Genomic DNA, 16,364 nt, shown 5'->3' on the forward strand with positions numbered 1-16,364 from the left:
TGTTGAATTTTATTGTATGAACTGTTTATATTGTTGTACATTGCCCAGAGTGGCTGGGTGACCAGGCTGATGGGCGATTAATAAATTTAATAAACAAAAAACAAACCCACCTTGAAGGAGAATAATAACTGACATGGCAGAATCCAGGTTGGAATGAGCCTAAGTGGAGTTGGGTTTACCATGTATTCCGAGCCACCAGCCCATCTGTAATGAGGGAAAGAAATGAATCAGCTTATCAGACCCTAGTATGGTGTAATTATAGGCAGAACAGGGCTGGGTGAGTCCTCACAAATTTAGAAGAAGGATGGAGTGTTATGATGAACCTGTCATTGTTTTCAGAGTCTTCGGTTCCTGCATATTCATATAAGGACATTGGAAGAGTTGTGCTAGATCAAGTTAAAAGCCTAGCTAGTCCAGCATGGTGTTCACACAGTGGTCAACCAGATGCAAGACATGTGTGCAACAGCATCATCCCACCCCAGCAACTGGTGTATGCAGGCATACTGCCTCTGTCACTGGAGGAAGCATATAGCCATCAGGACTAGTAGCCATTGATAGCCTTCTCCTCATGAATTGGTCTGATCTCCTTTTAAAGCCAACCAAGGTGGTGGCCATCAAGACATCTCGTGGAAGCTAATGCCATAGTTTTAACAATGTGATGAAGAAATTATATGGCTTTGCCACGCCTCTAGCCATGTTCATTTGATGCACAACGTTACCCACAACTAACTGGGCTCATAGCCTTTATGGCGGGTTTTGAAGAGCCCACACAATGGATAATCATCTTGCTGCACCAAGAAAGGTGAAATGAAGCCTTTGCTCAAGAAATTAGCCTTGTTTCTTGCAAAATATATGCAGGATTGCCAACACAGGTTGGGATACCGACTTGAATGGAACAGAATTCACATCCATAAAAGGGAATGTTCCCAATGCTCACTTCCCTTTGCTGCCCCCTGTGCCACACCCCCACCCCAAATCTGCTCCTGAGTGTTGGGGAACCCTTGAGAATGGTGTGGGGCTGTAGATGAAACAAAGACTTGGCAGAAATGCCCCCTTACGTGAATAGAGGTGCAACTCAGGATCCAAGCTGCAGTTGTTTAAGTTGAGATGGTTTGGTGAGAGCTAAGCATGGATGAGTCTGTCTCAGTTTCTCATTTTTCCAATCTTCAGGTTCAGTTTGTCTCAAACTTGGAGCATTTCTCCAGTCTTATGTTTGGATCACCCTGAACTTTGAGAATTTTGTTTTTAAAAGTTAGCATGAAAATCCATCAGCATTTTTGTGGACATGTCTCCTAATACATGCTTTTTTGTAGGCATCTGCCAAATATTTTCCAAATATGTTGCATTTGTGAACATTATTTTTCCCAATACACCCATTTTTGTATGCACTTTTCAAAACTGGAGATCTCCACTGCAAAATTCAGAGAAGTGTGAATTTCAAAGGATAACTGAGCCTCGGTTTACATAACGGCTCTGTTGAATTTCTGCCCCATTCTTAGTAAGAGCGTTCCAAGGATAGCATTCCAGAAAAAGTACAGACAGTGGAGTAAAACCACCACATATGGATTTAACTTCCAGGCCCATAACAGCCTCTCCAACACTTATTAGAGCTTGATGTAAAGATTTTTTGAGCCCAGTGCATGGTTAAATGCCACCAAGAGGACTTAAAAAAATTAGTTTTTGCATGATTGCAAATGGGGTTCACCAGGTACTTGTAAAAGCTTTCTCCAACGGCAGGTGGTAAGTGACCTTTGTTGTATCTGATTCCCACCAGAGCCATGGGGCTTCAGATAAGCTACAAGTAAAACCAAGTATGATTCTGTTCAGAAGTGAAGCTGTTTTTTTAGATATCAGATCGTTTTGATAAAAGATATCCTTCAAAGTTAGTTAGGGCAGAATCCTATGGCCACTAGTCAGCAGCTAGACAGCCATAGGATAGGTCGGTTCCCTGAGAACCGACCTACACCCTTTCCCACTCTGCCTCGTAGGCAGTGAGGAATGGCCCTGTGCTCCATGCTTGGAAGAGGAGCGCAGGGCAGCAAAAGCGGGGCGTTCCTGGGAGTGTGCCCGAGTGGGGAGGGCGGAAGTGCCATTCCAATTCTTCCTATGCATCAGCTGGCATCAACCCCCCCCCCCGCTCTGCCTTTGGCTGTCTAGCCGTGAATGCAGGGTGGCTGAAGCATGGAGGGGATGACCCTCTCCATACTTCTCCTGCCCTGCATTGGATAGGTGGACATTTCCAAGTTCAGAGACGGCATCCTATCCTGATAGGTTTGTGCCCTTAGTTAGTCAGTGTGTGCAGGCTATGAACAAAATGCTATCCAGTAAGATACATTATTGACCATCTGAGATTATGTTCCAGAAATGGGAGAACAACCCCCACCCCCACACAGCTTTCCCCTAAATTGCCATTGAAAAATACATAGAATAGTCATAGAATCATAGGATAGTAGGGTTGGAAGGGGCCTACAAGGCCATTGAGTCCAACCCCCTGCTCAATGCAGGAATCCAAGTCTGAGCATCCACGACAGATGGCTGTCCAGCCTCATCTTGAATGCCTAAATACATAAATCCCATGCCTTTAATAACAGCACAACCCACAGAAATGTATTGGACTGGAACCCAATATTAGGAACAATTTCACAAATGGCACAATATAAATATTGGTTGGATCCTTGATTATGCAAAGGAGAAAAAAAAAATGGCTAGTAACTTGTAGTCTGTGATATGAAATATGTTAATTGCTGAAAAATGTGCATGGGCACGTTATTGGAAAAATCCATGCTTTCCACCACTACAGGATCGATTAGTGAAATCACTGGAACTGGTTGGAAGATAAACATATGGATGCTGTTCTCGGAAGAAAAGGAATATGACCATCAGCAAATTTGGCTGATAAATGGATGTCTTCTGTTGTTTACTGGAATCCATATTGTGGGCACACAGAGAAATTTATTCTTGTCATCTGTTCTTTCTAATTAGTGTATACATTTAAGCATACTGCAGGAAATGCAACAATAAATAGATCTGTGTAGCAAGGCGAGCTTTTCCTGGTACAGAAAGCAGGAAAAGCTTCAGAGCCACTAAATCTCTGTGTGTTGGGGCCAAACTACACATTACACTTACTGCATCGAACAACCTTCCCCAACCTGGAGCCCTCCAGATGTTTTGGACTACAACCCCTAGGATTCCTGAACATTGGCCATGCTGGCTGGGGCTGATGGGAGTTGAAGTCCAAAACATCTGGAGAGCACCAGATTGGAGAAAGCCGGCGTAGTGGGTAGCTATGTCTCAGATGTTTGTTTATGCAGTCACATGCGCGTGTGGGTGTGCCTATGCGCATGTGCGATCCCTGCCTTAAATGTCGCACACAGTGAGGGGACGCTTATCTCTTTCCTCCCCGGGTGTGATCAGAACAGAAATTCCCCATCTTGCGTAGCTAGGGGCTTTAAAGAAATATAGAGAAGCCCCATCTTCCCACTGGCTGCTGCCAGTGGTGCCGTGGTCAATCCTGAAGTGCAGGTACTCATCCTGACATTCCCTACAGCCACTCCCCCAAGAGTGGGGGAGTGCAGGCCACTTTGTGGATTCTAGGGATGGACGGACTCTTCTCTGTCCGGGGCGCAGGAGAGCTCGACGAGCTGCCCCCATTCGCGTGGCCTGGACCCACATGCAGAGCCTCCCTGTTTGCCCCTCATCTGGAGGGGGCAAACAGGGGGTTGGACTCGATGGCCTTGTAGGCCCCTTCCAACCCTACTATTCTATGATTCTATGCCCCACTTGCCTGCTGAGCTGTAGGAGCCGCCGCTCCCCTGTGGGCCAAGGACTCCAGCAGTCATGCCCTTGTGCTTTGTGTTCAAGGGCTTGACTGCCAGAGTCCTCAGCACAGCAACCCCCCAAGCACTCTAGCCCTGTCCTCCTCCCAAGGAGGACAGGGCTAGAGGACTGGGGCAATGCCAAGGCCCCTCCTGCCCATGCCAGTTCGCAAGGGCTTCTTTGACAGCCAGCAGAGGCAGGGCAGGTCCTCAGCGCCGCTCCCAGCTGCTTGCCAAGCTCTGGGGCGCTTGACAGCTGGGTCAGTCAGCACCCCACGTCTCAGCAAGCGGGGTCTGGGAGGCCAGATGGGAGGAGTCCGTTGGACTCCACCCCCTCCTCAGACTCCAGCGCTATCCCTAGTGGATCCATATCAACAAACCAGTTCTAGCAGTTTTCATCTCTATCAGGAGGAGGACTTTTGTAAAGTTATTGGGTCTTAGTTGCCCATTTCAGACCAAACCACCCTGAAATACTTTGCCTTACAGGGAACAATATATTGTTGCTGCAAAAATGTATTTCTCTCCCAGCTGCCCTGAGGACCGCAGCTAAGCTCAGAGGGAATTTGTAGGACTTTTTTCTGTCTAAACATGCATAGGATTGCACCCTAAATCACTGATCATCTGTGAGTGGGTGGAATATCTTGAAGATAATTACTTTTCTTCAGATGCTGTTCAGAAAGATCTTTGATGCTCACATTAGGTATCATTTAACTGAAGAGCCATCCAATGGTTGCACTGCTTAAACTTTTTATATAAATATCCTAGTTCTATTTAAATGTCTAATAAGATCAAGAATTAGAGACCTCATTTCCCAAAGTGCAGCTCTTCATACTTTTCCCATTAAGCCGCATGTCTCTTGTTCTATGATGAATGATTATTTTCTTGCATCCGCTTTGTGAAATTGCAAAAAAAGCAAAAAAGCAAAAAGCAAGGCATTTTACATTCTTAGCAGATCCTTAAAATGCTTGATCTCCCCCAAAGTATATGGAACCTGAACATCAAAGCTGCCAGAGGTAGAAATATTGGTATACAATACAAGCACGGAACGAAATGTGCACAACTTAGTAATGAAAGACGCTTGTAAATCAATGATGTGAATACTAACGCCAGGAGAAACTATGAATAGGTGAGTTTATAAATTCAGGATGGATAGAGTCATAGATTCATAGAATCATAGAACAGCAGGGTTGGAAGGGACCTATAAGAACATCGAGTCCAACCCGTTGCAGGAATCCAAGACAAAGCATCCCTGACAGGTGGCTGTCCAGCCTTATCTTGAATGCCCCCACCCCACCTACCCGAGTCTGCTGGGGGGTCCACGGGGGGGGGGAGAAGCGATCCATTCCTCCCCCCCGGAATCCTCCCTGGTCAGCTCTGCTATGCGGCGAGTCCATGGAGCTGCCTGCCGGGTCCATCCGCTGCCAGACTGCTGGATTGTGGACGCAAATGGCATCTGGCGTAGCAGATGCCATTTGCATCCCTGATCTTTGCTGTCATTAGGGATGGTGGAGAATTTCTCCCCGAAACTTCGGGGGGCCGAGTGCCAGCATGTTCGGCCCCCCGAACAAGTTTCGGGGAGAAATCCTCCGAACCCCCCCGCACCCCGCACCCCCCCCCGGGACGGGACTTACCTTCACCGAATGTCCCTCCCGGTGGCGGGTCCGGCCGGCGGTTCGGCGGGTGTTCAAGCGGGGCGGGAGCAGCAGCTGGTCTTTCGACCGGTTGCTGCCGCCGCCATTGCAATCAAAGAAAAAAAAAAACGCCCCCTGATAGGCTACGTAACGATTCACGTAGCCTATCACGGCTAGATTTGCAAAGTCAGCCGTGATAGGCTACGTCAATCGTCACGTAGCCTATCACGGGTGACTTTAAAAAAAAAAAGCGCGTACGGATAATGGCGGCCCCCATAGGGAGCCGCCATTCCCGTTCCTTATTTGGTCTCTGTAGTCTACGTAAATGTTTACGTAGACTACGGCGAAAATAAGGGCAACACAAATAGTGTTGCCCTTATTTTCGCCGTAGTCTACGTAAACATTTACGTAGACTACAGCGACCAAATAAGGAACGGGAATGGCGGCTCCCTATGGGGGCCGCCATTAGCATACGCGCTTTTTTTTTTTAAAGTCACCCGTGATAGGCTACGTGACGATTGACGTAGCCTATTACGGCTGACTTTGCAGATCTAGCCGTGATAGGCTACGTGAATCGTCACGTAGCCTATCAGGGGGCATTTTGTTTTTTTTAAAAAAACTTTCGCGTTCGCGGCCGGGCGAGGCGGGAAGCCTCCTCCCCGGCCTGAATTTCGGCCGGGGCGAGGCGGGATGCCTCCCCCCCGGCCTGAATTTCAGCCAGGGCGAGGCGGGAAGCCTCCCCCCCGGCCTGAACTTTGCGGGGGGAGCAGCGAAGCACCTCCCCCCCACCGCGAACGTCCTTTGACGACAGGTAAGGGACTTTCGTCCACCCCTAGCTGTGATAGGCAATGTAAATTTTACATAGCCTATCGCACAAAGGGACAGGGATGCAAATACGCCATTTGCATCCCTGTTCCTTCGTGCGATAGGCTACGTAAAGATTTACGTAGCCTATCACGGCAAAGAGCAGGGACACAAATGGCGTCCGCTACGCCAGACTCCATTTGCGTCCGCAGTCTCGCAGCGGATGGACCCAGAGGCGGCAGGTAGGATCCGGCTGGCTCGAACTTCACGGGGTGGCGGAGGTGAGTGGTCCGTTCTGCCACGGACTCTGGGGGGTCAGATTCTAAGAATATGGCCTCATTGGAGTCTGTGGCAGAATTCTCCGCTATCCCTACCTAACAGTCAGGACGTTTTCCCTGATGTTCAGCCAGAATATGGCTTCCTGTCACTTGAGCCCATTATTCCATGTCCTGCACTCTGGGATGATCGAGAAGAGATCCTGGCCTTCCTCTTTGTGGCAACCTTTCAAGTACTTGAAGAGTGCTATCCTATCTCCTCTCAGGCTTCTCTTCTCAAGGCTAAGCAAGCCCAGTTCTTTCAGCCTCTCTTCATAGGGCTTTGTTTCCAGTCCCCTGATCATCTTTGCCCTCCTCTGAACCCTCTCCAGCTTGTCTGCATCCTTCTTAAAGTGTAGTGCCCAGAACTGGACACAGTACTCCAGATGAGGCCTAACCAGTGCTGACTAGAGGGCAACTAGTAATTCACATGATCTGGAAGCTATACCATTAATGCAGCCCCAAATGGCATTTGCCTTTTTTGCAGCCACATCACATTGTTGGCTCATATTCAGCTTGTGATATACAACAATTCCAAGATCCTTCTCGCTTGTAGTATTGTAGAGTCAAATATTCCCCATCTTGTAGCTGTGTATTGGTTTATTTTTCCTAGGTGCAGAACGTGGCATTTAGCTGTATGAAATTTCATTCTGTTGTTTTCTGCCAGGTGCTCCAGCCTTATGATGGTGCTAAAAAAAAGGGGGTATACTTGGGAATATGTAACAGATGCAGAAATACAAAGTAAAAATATAACAAAGAAGTGAGAGAACACATGCAGCTGCCTTTTACTGAGTTGGAGCAAGAGTCCATCCGTCTCAGGAGTGCAAAGCTAGTTTAAGGTAGCGCTCTCCAAGTACCTGAAAGGTTGTCACAGAGAGGAAGGCCAGATCTCTTCTCCATCATCCCAGAGTGCAGGACACGGAATAATGGGCTTAAGTGAACGTTCTGGCTGAACATCAGGAAAAATGTCTTAACTGTTAGGGCAATGCAACAATGGAACCAATGACCTAGGGAGGTGGCGGGCTTTCCCACACTGGAGGCATTCAAGATAAGGCTGGACAGCCACTTGTCAAGGATGCTCTGACTTGGAGCAGGGGGTTGGACTTGATGGTCCTATAGGCCCCTTCCAACCCTACTATTCTATGATTCTATGAAGGTGGGGGCTGAATCCCCCCCCCCAACCAGGCACTCCATGGGCCAGATGAGGTCAGTGGGTGTGGCCACGTCCACCAATGTCATTGTCCCATCCAGTTTTCTTTTCTCCATGTTCAGAGAGGCACGAAGTTTCATGAAGTTTCATGCTCCTCCCAGCATGGAGAAAAGGACTCAGCTGGCACTAGGGATAGGTGAAAATGTCATTTTAGTTTGGTTTTGATAAGAATTTATCAAAATCCACAAAGTTCTCCATAGGCAGGACAAAAAGAGTTTAAAATTTCAAATGTGGGAGAGAACGAAACTGAAGCTGACAGACAGGGATGGACGGATGGATCCACACCCAGCTTCATCGGGCATTTGCTGAACTTCTGCTGCCATCCGCCCCTGTTCACGGCACCACGCAAGCATCTTAGTGCCTCAGTGAGCACCTGACGAGGCCTCAGGGCAGTCCGCCCTTATTGCAAACCACCATTTTGCGCAACCATGGCAGCTCGGGCTCTTCCAGGATGGGAAAGTTGCATAAATGGTGGCCATAAAGGGGCCATTTACGCAAGATAACAGGCGTGAATACTCCATTCTTGCCTGCAGTCGTGTGTAAATGGCCCATTTATGGGCACCATTTGTGCGGATGGACATTTACGAACAAGGACAAGCTACCATTTTCCTTCAAAATGGTGGCTTGGAGAGGAAGCAGTTGGCCCTGTGCTTGCCTGGTTTGGTGTGGGCTGAGCTGGGCAAGCAGGGGAATTTGCAGACTGGTGTCTGGAGGCCGGGCCAATGATTTCTCGCTGGGCTTCAAGCCCAAGCCAGACACCCACAACATCCCTAGAAGGAACCCATGAGGCAAAACTTGGGGGCAAACCATCAACCCTCTACCCTAAGGGTGAACAAACTTCAGGCTTGTGGGATCTACTTTTCGTGTTGTTGCTTTCACTAGAACCGCAAAATCCACCAACTAGAGCCTGGTGCAAAAGGCAGACATGTAGAAGTAAAGAACTGTAAGCCCAGGAGTTTGTGTTGACAACCAGAACTGAATGGGAACATTGCACTGATCCCCCCCCCCTTCTTTTCATTACCTCCACCAATTTTGTGGAAGAATTTATAAGGCAAATTTTGATTTACGACACAGTCTAGGCCAGGCATGACTTCATGGGAAGGGGCTATCAGACCCTATAGCTTTGGGATGGAATGTGCAATTTAAATGGCTGCTGTTATCTCACCCTTCATGGTGTTTTAGTGACCCAAGTTTCAAAGCAAAGCATTTTTCTTTGTTTAACTCCTGCATTAGACGATATTTCAGCTCTATCTAATATGATTTATTGACACATTAAAACCAATCTGTCACGGTGTCTCTTTCATTGTTCTAGAAACCAAGTGAGTTAATAGACGAGGAAACTGGCTTCAAAACGTTTTTGTGTGCATGACAACACTGTGGTGTTAAATCAAAGCATATTAAAGAGAAACGTAGAAGCAGCGTAAACCCTGTCTCCTCATTATGGGCATTAACACGCTTTATAATCTCATTAAGCTAATTGTATTGCTTTAGAATAGGCCTCTGAAATGCTAGATGGGAAAACATTTCCAAACTAAAATACCTGGATATTTGATTGAATAAGAGAAAATTAAAACTCTGGCTTAAGTAGCTCTAAGAGGTTGTGTTGCTACACACTTCCCAGTTCACCAAGTGATGAGTAGAACCAGAGGCTGCACTGTTTGGGTTTGGATTTCCTTTGGAGGACAAAGCACCAGGGACTTACAGCCTTCTAGTAATATTTGCCTTATTTCCAAATGTATTGCCCCTGCAGTAGGCCTCTTAATTTAGAGGTGCCAAGATAGTGATAAGCCAGATCCTGATTTGCTTACCAGGAGCCTTTATTGAGTACTTTCAGCACACAGGCATGCCCAATGGTTGGATCAGACACCTTCTCTGAACCCAGAGCCATGGGGTACAATGGGTTTTATACCATACATGTTAGCAGTGAGGCAACATGACAACAGCAAGCGTTAATTAGCGTTCATCTGCAACTTTCCCAGCATAAACTAACAGTGCTTGGTCAGAAAGGAAACAATCAGAAGTTTCCCCGCACAACCACCTGTAACTCAGCATAAACATAGCCTCACTTCTCAGGCACATCCGAGGCCCTGATAAGATACTAACCTTTGTTAGCATGGAATGTGCTGAGGCCGTGCTTTCAACCTTTGACTCATCTCACATGCTCAGAGGCCCACTAGCAAGGAAATTGCACTTATAATGAACCCAAGCAAAGCAATATGGCCCTTCTAAAACTACAGGTGACTTGGTTACACTCCTGAGGCCATTACACCAAATAATATGCAAATAGAAGCATGCAGAATCTGCACTCCCACCAAACAGCAGGTTTGCTACCCCATATCAGATCTTCACAGACAAGGCCACCATCAAAGGTAGGCAAGGGATGGATGGGCACCCCTCCACCCCATCCAGGTTCTCTGTGTGCCACTGTAGCCCCTGCCCCAGCTTGCACACCCCCGGACTCGCGCTCGAGCTCCATGCTGCTTGCCAAGCTGCCTGCACTCACCTGGGACCCATCCTCCAGCATCGCGATCACCATTTTGTAAAAAAACATGATCGCAAATATGTGCACATAGAGTTGTATGCAAAATGGCATCCCAAATCGCCCATATATGCAAGAGTATGGGCTTAAATGGCCCATTTATGCCTGTAATCTTGAGTGTATGGGTGATTCACGGTGCCATTTTGCGTCCAGCTCTATGCACTCATATTTGCGATCACCATGATTTTTTGCAGAATGGTGATTGCAGCGCCAGAGGATGGGTCCTGGGTGAATGCGAGTGGCTCAGTGAGTGGTGGGGTTCAAGCAGGGGCAGGGACTTGGCAGGCATGGCTTGGGGCTGCAGCCGGGGTGGGGGGGAGTCTGCTGGACTCCTGGACCAAATTGGGCACGCACACTATCCCTAAGTTAGGCATGGTTGGGCACCTGCCTGTTGGAAGGACGACCGCAGAAGAATAACTCTGGTGGGAGGAGTTTGGGGGAAGGAGATGCATGTGCATACAAGGGTGCACTCTAAGCCCTCTGAGATAACTCTGGGGGTCAGGGGTTAATGGAATAAACCACTCCACCAGTGGCTGGGAAGAAGACAATAGGCATTGCCTAGTGACTAATGAGTAATTGGTCTCTCCCCACTCCCCTAACCCTTTTTGTATTGGTATGTTCCTCTCTTTGCCTAGAAGGAAGCCACTCTTTTTCTTCCTTCCCTGCATGATGGAGCTAGGAGAAGCTCCCCCAAGTGGAAGTCATGATCTTGATAAGTTCTGTTCTTTAAGTAAACTCCCACTCAAAAAGTATTTCTTCCCCAGACGCAGTCCAGTGTCCATCAGTCTGACTCTGCTGTCACTGCTGAGGGCCCATACCCTGGCAGGGGCCCAATGACAGGACCCCCCTGGAGTTGCTCCTCCTCTACCATATTGCAACCTGCATGTTCACCTGCCTCTCGCTCCGGCCCAGGCAACAGAGGTGGTGAGAAGGAGGAGCAGGAGATGTCATGGCCAGCTGGCTCCCAGGCAATCTGCCTGCCAAGCAAGCGAGTGGCAGCAATGATGCCAAGTTGAATTAGCCCCACTGCATCTCTGATGAGGAGGGCTAGAGACTATCTTGGGTCTACCCTGTCTTCATGCACCTTGCCCCCTTCCTGGAGAAAGGAGGCAAGATGTGTGCAGAAGTGGCTGAGTCTCATCTATCTATCTATCTATCTATCTATCTATCTATCTATCTATCTATCTATCATCATCATCTTATTGCATTTATGTTCCACCTTTCTTCCATCATGGAACTCAAGGTGGCTACATGGAGTCTCCCCTCCAAGCACTGACCAGACCCAGACCACCTTGGCTTCAGCAAGGTGGCTGGGGTGGCATGTATGGATTGTGTAAAATCCATTCCATCTGTGTTTCATGGATTGTCAGGCACCTTTTATTCCACAGTCTGCCCATTGACAGAATCAGACTTTTTTTAATTTCCCGATTTGCACAAATGTGCATTTGCGCAAATTTGCTCATGTGAAAATGTGCACATTGCCCTCAAATGTGCAAAATCCCCCCAAATGTGCATTTTTATGCTTTACCCTAGGGGAAAATGTGCATTTTTGGCCATTTTAAAGTTGTTTTTGGTGCATTTTCCAATTATGAAATCTGTGCAATATTGGAAAGTTGGAAAACTGGTCCAGAAGTCTGTGGAATCTAGGGATGTACAAAAGTCAGTTACCTGGTCTCGCAGCTTGCTTCGCGGTGGGGAGGAGGCGCTTCGCTTCTCCCCCCAAAGTTCAGGCCAGGGGGGGAAGCTTCCCGCCTCGCCTGGCTGAAATTCAGGCCGGGGGGGAGGCTTCCCGCCTCACCCGGCCGAAATTCAGCCCAGGGAGAAGCGCCCTGTCTCCCCAGCCGCGAACTTCAAAAGAAAAGTAAAAAAAAAAAAAGCCCCGTGATAGGCTATGTAGCGATTTACGTAGCCTATCACGGCTAGATCTGCAAAGTCAGCCATGATAGGCTACGTTAATCGTCACATAGCCTATCACGGGTGACTTTGAAAAAAAAAAAAAAGCGTGTACGCTAATGGCGGCCCCCATAGGGAGCCGCCATTCGCGTTCCTTATTTGGTCCCTGTAGTCTACGTAAAGATTTACGTAGACTACGGCGAAAATAACGGCAACGCCCCCCGCCCCTGACGAAGACCTGCCGAAGCGCCGCCGGGACCCGCCGCCGGGAGCGACATTGGTGAAAGGTAAGTCCCATCCGGGGGGGGGTGGCGGGGGGCGGGGGGGTGGCGGAGAATTTCTCCCCGAACAACCTTCGGAGGACCGAATGCGTTGGCACTCGGCCCCCCGAAGTTTTGGGGAGAAATTCTCCCCCATCCCTAGGAATCTACCCAACAGGAGGAAAGCTGGTCTGCTGCAGCAGCCTCTGGTCTGATTCATCAAAATCCGAACTCATTTGGTTCCACTGTGGATTTCTCCGACCTCCCTAGCTCACATGCCTTCAGACCATGCCCTGATGTCAGGGTGGACACTGAGCCCATAGAATCCCAGAGTAGTTCTGATTCTGTGGAAGAGCAGTCGCTCCTGGGAGAGGAGCGCGCTCCTTTTTCCCAGGGCCAACAGCTGATGGAGATTCCTCCCACTAGCATTCCTAGCTTAGATAGAATTCCTGGGAGTGACAGAGTGTGGGAAGCAGACTTGATGGACGCGCGACGCCGACGCAGAGAGCGGCGCCAAATGGAGGGCGCAGAAAGGAGGCATAGTGCCCGTTTGGCGCGCAAACAACGGCTGTGCCCAGAGGATCCAAGGGAAAAGGGGAGGGACTCTCCCTAGTCCTTAAGTTCAGGGGTCTGCCAGTAATTCCCTTTCAAACGGGGACCAACTGTTCCAACTTAGGGCATAGGTATTCTGCTGCTCATATCTAGTTGCAAACGGTAGAGTTGTTAAGTTGTAAAAGAGGAATAAAGCTTTGAAAAGAATCCCTTTGTCTGTGTCTGGACTTGGCTACTGGATTAGACTGAGAGAGGCCTCCAAGGAGTCCTTGACACCTGGGACTCTTTGCTCTTCCTTCTCTGACGGAGGAGCAAAGGGGACTCATACTGTTTGCCTGCCCCATCTCCATTATGGTAAAGAGGCGAGGTACATGAAGGAGAAAGGGACTTGCCCATGTGTGGGGAGGGTGGCCTTTTTCTCCGGTGTAGGAAAGTCCCACTGCCTGCCAACCCCCATCCCTGCTGCTTTCCCTTATCTGTGGGCATTCCCCTGCAGGCACACACCAGCAACAGAACCCCTGCTGTTATCGCGAGTCTCAGATCAGAGATAGCAGTGAGGGGATGCTCTCTGAGGGGATTCCTTTGGGGGGTGGGTCTTGGAGCCTAAGCCACACCCCCTGGAGGAACCCCAAGAGGCTGCCTGAGCCAGATTAGGCCTGCAGGCCAGAGGTTCTTCACTCCACTCTAGAGTAAGCGCATAGGTCCTGATCTGGATTGGGTCCCTAGCATGAGTGATGGGGGGCTTTAACCCTCCCCCCTGGTGCAGTCCCAGTCCAGATCAGAGGCCCCGTGTCAGCAATATATTTGAATATCTTTTTCATAATATTTGTTTCTGTAATTGGTATGTTTTTATTGTATTTTCATGTATTGTTTTAATTAGTTTTAATTGGTTCTGTAAGCCACCTTGAGTGCTGTTTTTTGGTAGAAAGGTGGGGTACAAATAACATGAATAAATACATAAATAAACAAATAAACAAAACAGCGATCCAGTTAAGTAAATGGGTCATTATATGGCAATAAATATTGCCGCTCCCCCCAATCTAGATCGGGGCTATAACAGAGGGGAAGACTTAAAGACCCCCTACTCTCCAAGGTTTGGTCCAGATCCAGATTGTGGCCTCTGCTTAATTTATCCTTGAAATCTTTCTGATAATTTCCTTATTTAATTATATACAAGATATACAAAGACTGAGCACAATGCCTAAGTATGTGGGGAGGGGACAGCCTGTCTCCCCCCCCCCCACAGAAAAAATAATAATAATTTTCCATCATCCTACAAGCCAAAAGGCAACATCGGGTTTTGTGGCTTTTTTTGGCACTGCATACCCTTTTAAAGAAAATAAAGACTCCACAATGGAATTTGGCGGAATGAACTTTAAAGAAAAGCTCCTTTGTTACAAACGGCTAATAATACATTTAAAAACTACCTCAACAATAAATGGGATTATATAAAGTGACTGAATAATTAGTAGCTACTAGACTGACAATGTTTTATTAAAATAGCTATGGGGCCTGCTAAAATTAACATTGTTTATGTATCGGGAGTTCTGGAGGTGACGGACTCGACCTTGGGGGAGCTGGGGGTGGCGATGGCCGACAGGAAGCTCTGGCGTGGGCTGGTCCATGAGGTCACAAAGAGTCGGAAGTGACTGAGTGAATAAACAACAACAAAATGTATCGGGAAGAGATGAAACAATTAAAAGCTAACCAGGGATGGGCTGAAGTTAAAAGATGGAGGAGAACGCACACAGCGGCATAAGGGTCAGCTCCAGAGCTTAAGTTCTAGATAAAGAGAAGCCCAGATACATACTCAGTGAACTGCACATAAAAAAATAGAAGACACAGGCCTTGTTCCTGAGGCTTAGAAACTAAGCGTTGTACCCAATGGTGCTGTTCCACCGGTGGGAGAGATTCCCCCTCCCCACTTAGCCCCCATTGGGGATCCTTTCCATCTTCATCAGGTGAGGCCCCCCCAAATCTGGTCCAGAGGATTGGGGGACCTTCTAGAGCAGATGTGGGGTACACAGGAAGGCTGCAGGAGGAAGAAGAGGATGGGGGTGACTATTTACGCGAGGATTGTACTCATCAACTGTACGTGCCAAGCAACATTTTGCATCATATGTGTGATTGCATTTAACATATTTGCTTGCAAGGTTTTAAAAATAGCAGCCATGGGAAGTAATGGGGGGAGGAGAGAAGGGAGTTAACCCCCCATGTTTGTGTCCTAATGAAAATAACCCCCTGCCCTATTGCTATTTGCCCAGGAGGGAAACTGCTATTGCCACAGAGGGTAGCTGGGCAGGGTTGTTTTCATCGGGACTACAGAGTAGGGGGAATGGGGGAAATTCTCCTTCTCTGTGTCCCACTTGATCAGCCCATCTTTCCAATACAGTTGCTATTTAACCCCTCACCCCAGCAAAATAGACACACATTTCATGTAATGTGTCATTTGGTCCTGAGTAAGAGGCAAGGCTCACAAGTGGCATGGAGGGAAAAGGTGTGAGAGGAGTTAGTTCAGGGCCCTTGAAGTTGCCCATCAACAGTAGGGATGTTGTGGGAGTCTGAGAGGGGGGTTGAGTCTGGCAGACTCTTGCCCCCACTTGGCCCCTGCTCATCAAGCCGTGGCTACTTACCAGATCCATTTGCTGGGTGCTTGCATGGTCCATGAGTGTCACAAGGCCACCCGCTCCCTTAGTGAGCCACCTGTAATGTTACATAAATGTGTCACAGTGGCAGCAGCAGGAACAGGGGGGCAGGGTCCCCTAACCCAGAATGTGCACACATTCCAGGATTGGGGAGGGAAGAAAACCTGGGGAAGTTCATGGATTTTGGGGACAGACCCCTGGCTTGGCTCATAAGGGTAAGCTGACTTGGGGGCAGCACGAGAATCCAACTGGCCCTTAAAGGGTGATGGACATCTCTAGGGGCAAAGCACACATTTACATTCATTCCCTGTCATTTCATTTTCATTTCATTTATTTCATTTCTATCCTGCCCAACAGTCAAAGCTCTCTAGGAGGTTCACAACAATCATAAAACAAAATCATAGTATAAATTCTTGATCATACAAAATATTAAAAACAATTTAGAGCAGCTAAAAACAGTTACAATAGAATACCAGGACCTGATAAAACTACTGGCATTAAAATTCCATCTTATGTCATCAAATGCCTGGAAGCAGGGCTCAGTCTTAACCAGGCAGCAAAAAGACGATGTTGTTGACACCAGGTGGGCCTCAGTGGAGAGGTCATTCCACAACTGGGGGGCTATCACCGGGAAAGCCCTCTCCCCTGTTGCCTCAGATGACCATCATACTGTACAGGTAGGTTCATACCAAGAGAGATGC

Source organism: Heloderma suspectum, chromosome 1 (assembly GCF_057233095.1).
Source record: "Heloderma suspectum isolate Gila_16-S chromosome 1, 16-S_ref, whole genome shotgun sequence".
In the NCBI taxonomy this organism is placed as follows: Eukaryota; Metazoa; Chordata; class Lepidosauria; order Squamata; family Helodermatidae; genus Heloderma; species Heloderma suspectum.